Source organism: Myxine glutinosa, chromosome 4, assembly GCF_964187855.1.
Source record: "Myxine glutinosa chromosome 4, kmMyxGlut1.1, whole genome shotgun sequence".
NCBI classification, from domain to species: Eukaryota; Metazoa; Chordata; class Myxini; order Myxiniformes; family Myxinidae; genus Myxine; species Myxine glutinosa.
Window position 1 is genome coordinate 60984162 of NC_136264.1, and position 11810 is coordinate 60995971.

Genomic DNA, 11810 nt, shown 5'->3' on the forward strand with positions numbered 1-11810 from the left:
TTGTGTTTTTTACATTCATTCAGCCGGCCGTGCAATGGGCTCCATTAACCACAACACCGACAAGCGGATGGAACCCAACACATTTGCCGATTGAGCTAAGCCCACGCCACAACCACCGACGTAATCCCTCTCACTCTCCCCCTCTGTCTGGTGCTGGTGTCGTGACGGGCGGTCGCGTTTTTCTTGTGCACCATGAAGGGAACATTCGGAGCTTTATTGAGCCTTTACCACGTTGGGGGAAGGGGGTGGGGGGTGTTGTTAGACTCAGTGCTTCTCGAAACCAGAAAAGAACGAAAACCAGAAAATTGTTTGAGCAGGTCAGACACAAGATTGTAGCCAAGCATGGACAATCTCTAGGCTACAAGTCCATCTCCAGAGACCTTGATGTTCCTGTGTCCACCGTACACAATGTTATCAGGAAGAGATTAGCCAACCTCCCTGGACTTGACCACAAGAGAAAACCTGATCGAAGATTGCAGTGAAGGATTGTTTCAATGTTGGAGAAAGCACCGATATCAACTGCCAAACAGATTCAAACTGACCTTCAGGCACAAGGTATGACAGTGTCAACTCGCACCATCCGTCACCAACTCAATGAATGGAGACACATGAAGACCCCACTGCTGCTGAGAGATAGACATAAGAAAGCCCGACTGGAGTTTGCCAAAACGAACCTGAACAAGCCTAAATCCTTCTGTGAGAATGTCATGTGGACAGATGAGATCAAATTCGAGCTTTCTTGTAAAGCACATCATCTCTATGTTAACAGAAAACAAAATGAAGCTTTCAAAGAAAAACAACACCTTCCCTGCAGTCAAACATGCAGGAGGTTCAGTGATGTTTTGGGGTTGCTGAGCTGCCTCTGGCACTGGGTGCCTTGAATGTGTGCATGGCATCATGAAATCAGGAGATTACCAAGGCATTTTGGAGCACAATGTTCATCCCATTGTCAGAAAGCTGGGTCTCCACCGAAGGTCATGGGTCTTGCAGCAGGACTATGCCCCCAAAAATACTTCAAACAGCACCCAGGAATGGTTCAAGACAAAACGCTGGACTGTTCTGAAGTGGCCAGCAATGAGTCCAGATCTAAATCCCATTGAACACCTGTGGGGAAATCTGAAAACAGCAGTTGGGAGAAGACACACTTCAAATCTGGGAGAACTGGAGCAGTTTGCACAAGAATAGCAGGACAAACTGCCAGTAGAGAGGTGTAGGAAGTGCTTGACTGCAGTTATTTTGTCCAAAGGCTGTGCTAAAATTTCTATTTTCTGATTTAAAGCGACAGATTAAGTTCTCAATCAAAAACAAAGGTTCTGTAATATTAACAGTTAAATATATAATAGTGGAAACCAAATAGTTTCGTCAATTTCAACATATTTTTCGAGAAAACTGTGAGTTATTTGAAAAAAAAGTGCAAGGGTGCCAATAATTTTGAACACGAGTGGACCATTATATTCAAGAAAGAATATCACACAGATCACTGACAAAGAAAGAGCAAGCAAAGGCCTATTAGGCCAAGTAAAAAAAAAAAAATGTTTCTCGTCCCTGCCCGCTTCCTTTTTGGTCGCCGCCTACTTTTATTTACTATTTAATTTTATTATAATTTAATTTTTACGAAAGCGAGAACACACCAACCTAGAATACCATAAGCTAATTGAGTATTCTCAAGGGCTGTTTCAATTAACCAACTGTTCATATTTCAAGAAAGCTGCATGGAAGAGCGTTTACGCAAGTATCTTGCATCTCAGTGACCATATCAGGAAGTACGCATCATATCTGGACAAGCACGTCAGCACCAGCCAGGCTGCACATGCGAGAAAATCCAGTCGTACAGATGTTGATTACTGGGAAGTATACTCAGCCATGCCATTCATCAATGCAACACAAAATGCACGATATCGGGATTTGCACAATGCCGTGCTACATGGCAACCCATATGAAGCAATATTCATGAATGACTTTGCACCAGCAGACAGACGGAGACGAAGTGAATATGTTAATGAAGTGATATTTCCGTGCAAGTCGATCCGATACACGTACACAGGACTTCACTCCCATCTGCATTTTGTATGGAAGCTGGATATGGATGACAGTAAAACTCAGCATCAGCAGAAGATTGACAAGACCAAGGAAACTTTGAAAGCTGAATTTCCTTTGTATCACAGCCGAGCCGTGAAGCGAGAGTTCATTCAGCACTTTGGAAAAACCACAGGGGTTAAGAGTGATGTTCTCTGCGAGGCGTACAGGCGCTTACCTGCCGATAGATCTGCAGCAAACACTTTGTCTGAGTCTCAAGTGGATGAGAGAATTCAGAAACTCCTTGATGATGAAGACCCGGATCTAGTTTCGGATCTACGACTAACAAATAGAGGACGACCTGAAGAATATCAAGACTTTCTCCAAAGATGCCAAGCATTTGTGCAAGGGAAAATAGAAACAGCAGTGGATGACAGACGGCATGATGCTGTTGATGAAAATGGTGAAAGTATTGTTCATCTTGCCATGGCAATGGGTGCTGAAGATCTTTATGAACAAGTGAAGAAAGAGTGCACAGAGGGAATTGCCATACCATCTGTACAGTGGCTACGGTTGCAGTTTTGGCTAACCCGTACCTCAGCAGCTGCCCATAAGAACACTGGGCGCCGAAAGATAAAGATGATGGTAGCTGCAAGACAGTTCAGAAAATTTCATGTAGATGCCCATTATGCATCAGCAGTCTTTCGGTATGAGAAGGAATTTTGCGTGAGATTTAGAGACCACACCACCTTTGTATGCGAGGATGACAAGCATACCGTCAAAGTCGGTGAACCCGGTTTTCCTGTTGCTGCAGTGGAACGTGGGAAAAGAGTCATTGTAGGAATGAATCAGACAATCCAAGTTGGGGACCATGACTTTACTAAGTTTTCGCTGTCTCCATCTGTAAGCCTGGATGTGGATGTGCCAGACAGTATAGAAGGAAGTTTTTACCATGGACAGGTGCATGTCGGGTTAAAGGAAATTGCCTTTCAAGCTTCATCTTCTCTAAGGCATGCTACTGAATTGAATATAGCTCTCAGTTCAGATGGAAACACCAAGCCAGTGGAATGCCATTACCATGATGGTGGACCCGACCACAACCTAAGATTTACAAGGACATAGCTCAGTCAGGTAGCCTATTTTCTACACAAAGATTTGGATCTTCTTACTTTGGTTCAAACACCTCCCCACCATAGTTGGAAGAATCCTGCAGAAAGGGTAATGTCGAACTTGAATCTGGGCCTACAAGGGGTTGGGATTATGCGATCAGAAACGGCCACAAAGGAGAAGGAACTGAAGGGTGCCAATAATTTAAAGGCCATCCGTGAGCTAGGAAAGAAGTTTCCTCGTCTGAAAGATGAGGTCATTGATGCGATTCAACCAGCCATAGTACTTTTAAACACTGTGTTCGCAAGACTACGACTGAAGCAGAAAAACTTCAAAGTGTTTTCAGGCGCAAGTAGTCAGCAGCTTACTGAAATGGTGGACAATTTGAAGCGGATTGATGAAGAGTTTGACACAACTCTAATCCTGGACACATCCAAACCATGTAAACAATCTAGAAAGATAAAAGCCTTCATGGATCGTCACTGCAAAATGGGACAATACCAGTTCAGCATCAAGAAGTGCACAGATGAGGACTGCGTTTGCGGAAAACTAAGATCACCGCTGGAGGTGTTTGATCAGTTGCACCACCTTCCATTTCCTGTCCCGTTTCGAGACCATTACAAGAGCTTTGAGGTATGATTGTCATGAGTAATGTGAAATCCACTGTAATGTTTCTAAATATTTATGGACAAATTTACTTGGCATAGTAGAAATATAAAATGCATTGTGATCAGTTGCTCTACCACAAACTGGGGAAAGCTTTTAAGCATTGCATTTGCTCCCTGAGAATAGAATGTCAAAATATTTGATCGATACAACTTTATGTACTTGCTAATTTCAGGAGGAAAATTCAAGTCATCTCTTTGAAAGAAATGTGAAATACCTTGCTATATCAATAGCTAAAATATGAACGTACTTAGAATGTAGTTAAAAACCAAACTTAAAGATTGAATCTTCAAAAAGATGTGTCAACCCTTTTGTTTTTTAATGAATGTTACCATCTATGTCTCTGCCTGTTCTTACACTTCAGGATTTGTATGGGAAGAACGTGGATGCAGATGAAAAGCATGTGCCTTCAAAACTGGAGAAAGCTGCCAAGCGTCACAGCATGCCATTTCCCCCCTCAGCACAGAAGGCCAACAACGTGAAGACTGTTGTACAGGTGAGTTAAAAAGTGACTTCATACCCATACTTTTTATTACAATCACAAGGGTTACTGTTTGACGTACACTCTTATTCAGTGAAACTATTACAATGTTAATACCAAATTTAAATAGTGAGATGACTTTATTTTTAAAACAAGAAAATATTTAATATATCTAATATATCAACAACTCAAATTTCACAGAGCTTTTTAATATTAAAATGCATTGCAACTTTGCATCAAACATCTTTCTGACTCTGCCTACCAACATCACATGGTTGAAATGCAGATGCTACACACAACATTTCATAACAAATATGTGGAGTGGTCAAGCCATGCCTGTCACATTCAAAATTAAGATGCAAAGTCCTTTGTTTATTATGAGCTCACTGCAATCTTTCTCCTTTCTGTTAGTGTGAAGAATGCCTGAAGTGGCGTGTCTGCTATACTGCTCGAGTACTTAAAGGAGAGAAGAAACATCAACTTGAGAGGGAACTGGAGCAGATGTCCTACTCATGTGGAGCATGCTTCAGTGATATTGAACATCATGGAGAAGGGAACATCTTTGACTTGGTGTATGTAAATGACAAGCTAACGTGTGAGATGCCCATTGAGGCACCCTACTATGCCACTTTCTGTGATCCATTATGTTTTTATTGTGGCAGTGAACCTAATCTTAAAGAGACTGCTGGTGATTATCCTCTATGTGAGGTATGTGAGGGACAGGGCAAGGCTGCAAAGAAGAAGATTACTCGAGCCTTTGCACCTGGTTGTATCACATATGGTGTAGGTTGTATCACAGGCATACTACTCCTGAATGGTATATGTGCTGATTGAGATTAGTATTTATGTAAATGCACATAACATTAGGGTTATTTGCATGGCTTGATAAGTATGGTACATTTACATTTTTAAAAACCAAAGACAAATGAAATGTCTTGCCAAAATGTATAAATATTAAGTATACTGTTGGTTCCAGAAACTGAATACTCCCAATATTAGCAAATGCTGGGTCGTTCAGTCCAGTACATGCTTGTACAAATATTATCCCTTGTTCTGAAAGTTTGGTATTCATACTTTGACATACATATTTATAACAGTGGCTCTTGTAAGTTTGAAGAAGAGAGAACTGAGAAGGAAAGAAAATCACAATTTCATTTTTTGCATAAGTAAAGCAGTGCATGGTTAGAATGTTTAAAATGGTTCTCACTTTATGGATGACATGCACAAGATTGACATAAGTCTCACTGGGAGTTCTTACTTTAATATTTATGGAACAGACCATAAGATAGACCAAGTCCTATGGTCATTAGTTTCACTATGTGTGGGGAGGGCAAACTGTTGATTAAACATATATTATTTAGTCCCACTTCTGGTTTTGTAAGAGGGAAGGATCAGCCTTCCAATGAAACTACAGTAGTTGTTTTTTAGGATTTCATCAATCTTTTGGTCTGTTCTCTGAGTAGTCCCCAATATGAACAATTCTTGTACTATTAGTGTATTATTGTGTATTTATATTAAACAAGGACACATACCAAATTTAAACATTGTCATTGTTTCTTTTTTGTTTTTAATATTCAAATATAGTTTGTGCGGTGTAACACATGACATGTTCCATTGATTGATTCTATTCATATGACATTTCAGTTAAAACATATATTTATTTGCTAATTTGGAAATGAAATTGCAGGCCTTTCGGTAACAATCAACACTGGCATGTTTCACATTACATTGGACAAACTATAGAGTCTTTAAGTCAGCCACAGTGGTCATTCAATTCATGGCAGCCATCTTGGAAAAAAAATAGCAAAAAAAATGAAAATATTAAATAGTAAGGGCCTCCCTCCTCCTTTTTTTGAAAAAGTCCGGACGAGAAACATTTTTTTTTCTTTACTTGGCCTGATATTATTCATATGATAATCTGTGAAAAAATGCCTCCATAAACTAAGAAAATAAAAGATAAAAGAAACACAGATGCCTTCCATGTTGATCGATGTCAATGTATACATACTTTGCCCAAAGTAATTGGCACTTACCACCATGGTGTGGAACTTTCTGGATGTCAAAGCAAACGCCTCACCAACTGCTCGCACCTCTATGGTTTTCCCACCTGGAAAACGTGCAATTCACCAGATGATGCATCATGTCATGCAAAGCGTTAACGTAATGAAAATGTAACGGTTTGAAAAAAATATGATTCTTTATGAAATGGCCTTCCTTTAAAATCTCATGCACAATCATACAGGTTATATGATCAAATATTAACATGCATTATCAAAACTGCATATTGTACGTACTTTACTTCGAATGACAAAGCAAATCTGTAATTGTGTTGAAAAACAACAACTGACTTTACAACAAATCTTGCTTGATATCCATTACCAAGGAACCTCCTGGAAATCTCGTGTTAATGAAGGAAAAAAAGACATCTCTCGAAAGCGTTTGGACTTGCACAGATTTTCCTCATCCCCGTTTGTATTGTCTAATTTAATTTAAATATGAGATAAAAATGGAGGGGCAATGCACCGGTAAAGGGTAGCTTTGTCTCTCTCTCTCGCCCCCTGCTGGCCGTTTGTGTCTTGGGGCGTGGCAAGATGGCAGCTGCGCATGTGTGGTGAGGTGTGAGCTGCTCCAACCTTCAATCTTTCTACACCCCCCCCCCCCCCTTGCTCGTTGTTCTTCTTACTTTCGGTTTTTCCACTTTTCTTTTTAATCCTCACGTTGTCTACTCTCTGTCTGCCCCCACCACTCCAGTTCAACAAACCTGCTACGACAACTACTCATCCCCCCCCAGCTCCCCGCCCATTCTTCCCCCCCCCCCTCCGCCCACTCCCCCCACCCCACACCACCCGCCCTCCCCCCCCCCCCCCCGCCCACTCCCCCCCCCCACACCCCCCGCCCTCCCCCCTTACATCCCTCGCCTGTGTTGCTGTCTCGATTCTTTCTCTTCCAGCGTCTTCTCCTTTTTCCTCTGAGATACAGAGAGAGAGAGAGAGCCCACGCCTTTCGGTGAGATCGACGGGTGAGTCGTATTCCTATCGACACTCTAAGGAGTTGCGATGGGTTTTCGCCCCTTTCCTCATTAAGAGGTGTGTTTTACCGCGTTCGTTTTCTCGTGCTGGTACATGCCGAGTGGCGTTTTCCTTGCGGTTTTTTTACCCCTGCTTTTACAGAAAACTGTACCCGAGTCCCGACCCCTCCCTTTTCTCACGACCCCTCCCTTTTTTCCCCCGACCCCAACTCGGCTTAGTCCAGGTAATTTGAATTCGTAAAATGTCGACACGTTCCCCGTATGCGGCTTTCGAAGCTCTCACACGGAAGCATGGTGTGGTGTGTGTTCCTCCCGATGAGGTTAGTGTGGAACACATTGTTATTGCTATTGGGAATATCATTGGGATGGAAAAGATCCGTGCAGCGTCACGAATGAATAAACGTATCGTTGTGGGAGCTGTGCTCGCACGATAAAGCCAGACAAAATGGACGACACAGGAACGAAGTTTCACTGAGCTATTTATTTAGCTCAAAACCAAAGAACTCAAAAGCACTGAATCAGCCCTTCGAACGGGCGGCAATTTATAAGGCAAACTCAACACACAAAAAGCCACGCCTCTCAGGCGGGGCGTGGTATGCAAATAGGTAAGCCACGCCTCTCAACGGGGCGTGGTGTGCAAGACAAGCGTCCACCCGGGAAAGGCAAGTCTGGACACGCCCGGGCGAGTCCGGACAAGCGACCGCTCGCTGGTTGCGTCATCAGCAAGTGCAGGGTAATTGTGCCATGCTTCCAGTAACCGCTACATGCGCCCCCCCAGAATTAACATGCACCGGGAGAGTCAGTTTGAGGGGGGTCATGATGACCTGGCCGAAACGACCCCTGGCGATTCGTGTGGGGGTGGGAGGTGGCGTGGCGGTGGATGGTCAGGCGGGGGGCTTGGTTGATGGGGGATGGCCCCGTCATGGAGGAAGGGCCAAACGTGGAGGTTGGTCGAGGTCCAAATGGGCCGGCTTGAGGCGGTCCATGGAGATGCGGTCTGGCTTGCCGCCGATGTCGATGATGAATGACTTGTCGTCCCTCTTCAGGACCCGGAAAGGTCCATCGTACGGTGGCCGGAGCAATCGCCGGTGTGCATCGTGCCGGATAAAAACGTACTCCGCAGTGCGAATTGTTGTGGGGACGTGCGGTTGGGGGCAGCCGTGGTGGGACGTGGGCACGGGGGCAAATCTCCTGGAGGACCGAGCGTTGGCGAGCCGTGGACCTGGGGCCGGTGGCGTCAGGGATGAGTTCGCCCGGCATGCGCAGTGGCTGGCTGTAGACCAGCTCGGCGGTGGAAGCCTGGACATCCTCTTTAGGGGCCGTTCCGAGGCCCAATAGGACCCACGGGAGCCTGTCGGCCCAACCGTCGTCCTGGAGGCTGGCCCTGAGAGCGGCCTTCATCGAGCGGTGGAACCGCTCGCACAAGCCGTTGGCTTGGGGGTGGTAGGCTGTGGTGCGGGGAAGCTTGACCCCCAAGGCTTGGGCGACCACGCCCCAAAGCTCGGAGGTGAATTGCGGGCCTCTGTCGGAGGAGATGTCCGAGGGGTCGCCGAAGCGGGCAATCCAAGTGCCAAAGAAGGCCTGCGCCACGTCGGCGGATGTTGTTGATGCCAGCGGGATGGCCTCCGGCCACCTGGTGGTCCTGTCCACCATCGTGAGGAGGTGGGTGAAGCCCCGCGAGGAGGGAAGGGGTCCCACCAGGTCCACATTGACGTGGTCGAAGCGCCACACGGGCACGTCGAATGGTGCCAACGGGGCCTGGGTGTGCCGGTGGACCTTCGCGCGCTGGCAGGCGACACAGGCATTGGCCCAGTCGCGGACGTCTTTATGGAGCCCGTGCCAGACGAATTTCGCTGCCACGAGCTTCTGTGATGCTTTCCAGCCCGGGTGGGAAAGGCCGTGGAGGGCGTCAAAAATGTGCCGCTGCCATCCGGTGGGCACGATGGGGCGAGGTTGGCCCAGGGAAACGTCGCACAGGAGAACTGTGCCTGTGTCCTTGAAGGGGACATCGGCCAACCGCAGGCCTGTGTCTGCTGTCCGGAGGGCTTGCACCATGGGGTCGGCGGTCTGGTCGGCCACCATGCGGGCGAAGTCCACACCCAGGTGGACGGCGTTCGTGCCAGACTGGGAGAGGCAATCGGCCACAGCGTTGTCCTTGCCCGCAACGTGCCGGATGTCCGTCGTAAATTCCGACACGGCGGAGAGGTGATGCTGCTGGCGGGCCGACCACGGCTCCGTAACCTTGGCCATGGCGAAGACCAGGGGTTTGTGGTCCACAAACGCCGTGAACGGGCGGCCCTCCAAAAGATGGCGGAAGTGGCGAACGGCCAGGTAAAGGCCGCGGAGCTCGCGGTCGAAAGCACTATACTTGCGCTCGTTAGGTCGAAGCTGCCGGCTGAAGAAGGCCAGTGGTTGCCAAGCCCCATTCACCCACTGTTCATGCACGGCGCCCACCGCGTAGTCGGAAGCGTCCGTGGTGAGGGCGATGGGTGCGTCGAGCGCCGGGTGTGCCAGCCTGGTCACGTTGGCGAGGCCCAGCTTAGCGCCCGTGAACGCCGCGTCCATCTCTGTGGTCCAGGCGACATCGTGCTTGGCCGGCTTGCCCCGGAGGGCCTCGTACAGGGGGCACATGAGTTGGGCGGCGCGAGGCATGAACCGGTGGTAAAAGTTTACCATCCCCAAAAATTCCTGTCGGCCCTTGATGGAGCGAGGGCGCGGGAAACTTGTGACTGCCTCCACCTTGGTAGGCAGCGGGACGGCCCCACGCTTCATGATGTGGTGCCCCAGGAAGTCGACGGCCGTTACGCCAAACTGGCATTTCGCCGGGTTGATGATGAGGCCGTGCTGGCCGATGCACTCAAAAAGCGTGCGCAGGTGAACGAGGTGCTCCGCCCGGGAAGTACTGGCGATGAGAATGTCATCCAGGTACAAACAGAAAGGTGAGATCGCACAGCACACTGTCCATCAGCCGCTGGAAGGCCTGGGCCGCGTTCTTTAGGCCGAACGGCATTCAGAGGAACTCAAAGAGGCCAAAAGGTGTAATTACAGCCGCCTTCGGAATGTCGGCCGGCCGGACAGGTACCTGGTGGTAGCCCCGAATAAGGTCGACCTTGGAGAAGATCACCCGCCCCGCCAAACGGGCAGAAAAGTCCTGTATGTGTGGTATCGGGTACCGGTCGGGGGTGGTGGCATCGTTGAGGTGGCGGTAATCGCCGCATGGTTGCCATCCAACTCCCGGTTTGGGCACGATGTGCAGGGGTGAGGCCCACGCGCTATTTGAGCGTCACACAATGCCCAATCGCTCCAGCGCGTCAAATTCCACCTTCGCCATGGCGAGTTTAGCCGGGTCGAGGCGACGAGCCCTGGTGTAGACCGGTGGACCTGTGGTCGGGATGTGGTGTTCGACGCCGTGCTTGACGGCGACGGCCGAAAACGTTGGCTGCGTAAGGGCGGGAAACTCAGCGAGTAGGCGGGTGAAATCGTCCATGGCCGGGAGCGCGAAGGCTAGCTTGGTCGGAGCGGAGCCGCTCAATGAGCAAGCGAGCGAGCTGAAGGTCTCTGCGTTGATGAGCTGACGCCATTTGACGTTGACCAAAAGCCCATGCGCGCAAAGAAAATCTGCACCCAGCAAGGCCATGGGCACGTTCGCCGTGATGAAGTCCCACCTGAAGCGCTGGCCCCCGTAGCAGAATGCGATGCTGCGCAAACCGAAGGTGCGGACGGAGGAGCCCTTTGCAGTGACCAAGGCGGGGCCGCACACCGCGGCCTGTTTGTCCTGCACGGAGGCAGGTATCACGCTCAGCTGAGCGCCGGTGTCACACAAAAAACGCCGCCCGGACTCCATTTCCGTGATAAACAGAAGGCTGCCTGAATGGCCGACGCTCATGGCAGGCAGCGAGCGCCGGCCTGGTCGTTTCCCGACCTGCCGAAAGTGCATGGTGGGCGGCATGTTCTGGCCTTCTGCCCGAAACTGGCGTGGTAATAGCACATGGTCCGCTCTGGTGGAGGGTCCGGCGATCGCGTCAGGTTTGGTCGACGGGGCGTCGTGGCGGCCGCTGTCGTCAGTGGCGCGGACTCGGCCGGTGGAGGCGCTGGTCGTGGTGCGGGCATTGCCTCGGTCGGCCCAGGGTCCCAGGCGGCCGCTCCGACGTGTCGCCTGGCCGAGAAAAATTTATCGGCCTCCTTGGCCAGGGCGCGAGGGTCCGTGATGGGCGAGTTAGCCAAAGCTAACCGTACCTGCCCGGGTAGCCGCTGGAGGAACAGCTCACGGAAGAGGAAGTCCGGGCTGTGGTCACCGAGAAGAGCAAGCATGTGGTCCATGCTTTCGGATGGACGGTCCTCGCCCAGCTCCAGGAGGTGTAGTAGTTGTCGCGCGCATTCGGTCTCCGTGAGTCCAAACGCACTGAGGAGTAGGCCTTTGAGCGCGCCATATTTGTCGGCGTTCGGCAGGTTCTGTAGGAAGCTCAGGACCCGGGCAGCGGTGGAGGCGGTGAGCGCGGAGACCACATGATG

At 49.1% G+C, this 11810-nt stretch overlaps 1 long non-coding RNA gene across 1 annotated transcript in view; it reads left to right on the forward strand.

The window, feature by feature from the left end:
* LOC137426104 (uncharacterized) overlaps window positions 1–5805 on the forward strand; it is a 49988-nt gene extending 44183 nt beyond the window's left edge. The window contains exons 2-3 of the long non-coding RNA XR_010984202.2: window positions 4154–4285; window positions 4682–5805. This is a non-coding gene — a long non-coding RNA (uncharacterized LOC137426104). The remainder of the gene's footprint in view (window positions 1–4153; window positions 4286–4681) is intronic.
* Window positions 5806–11810: the final 6005 nt, after the last annotated feature.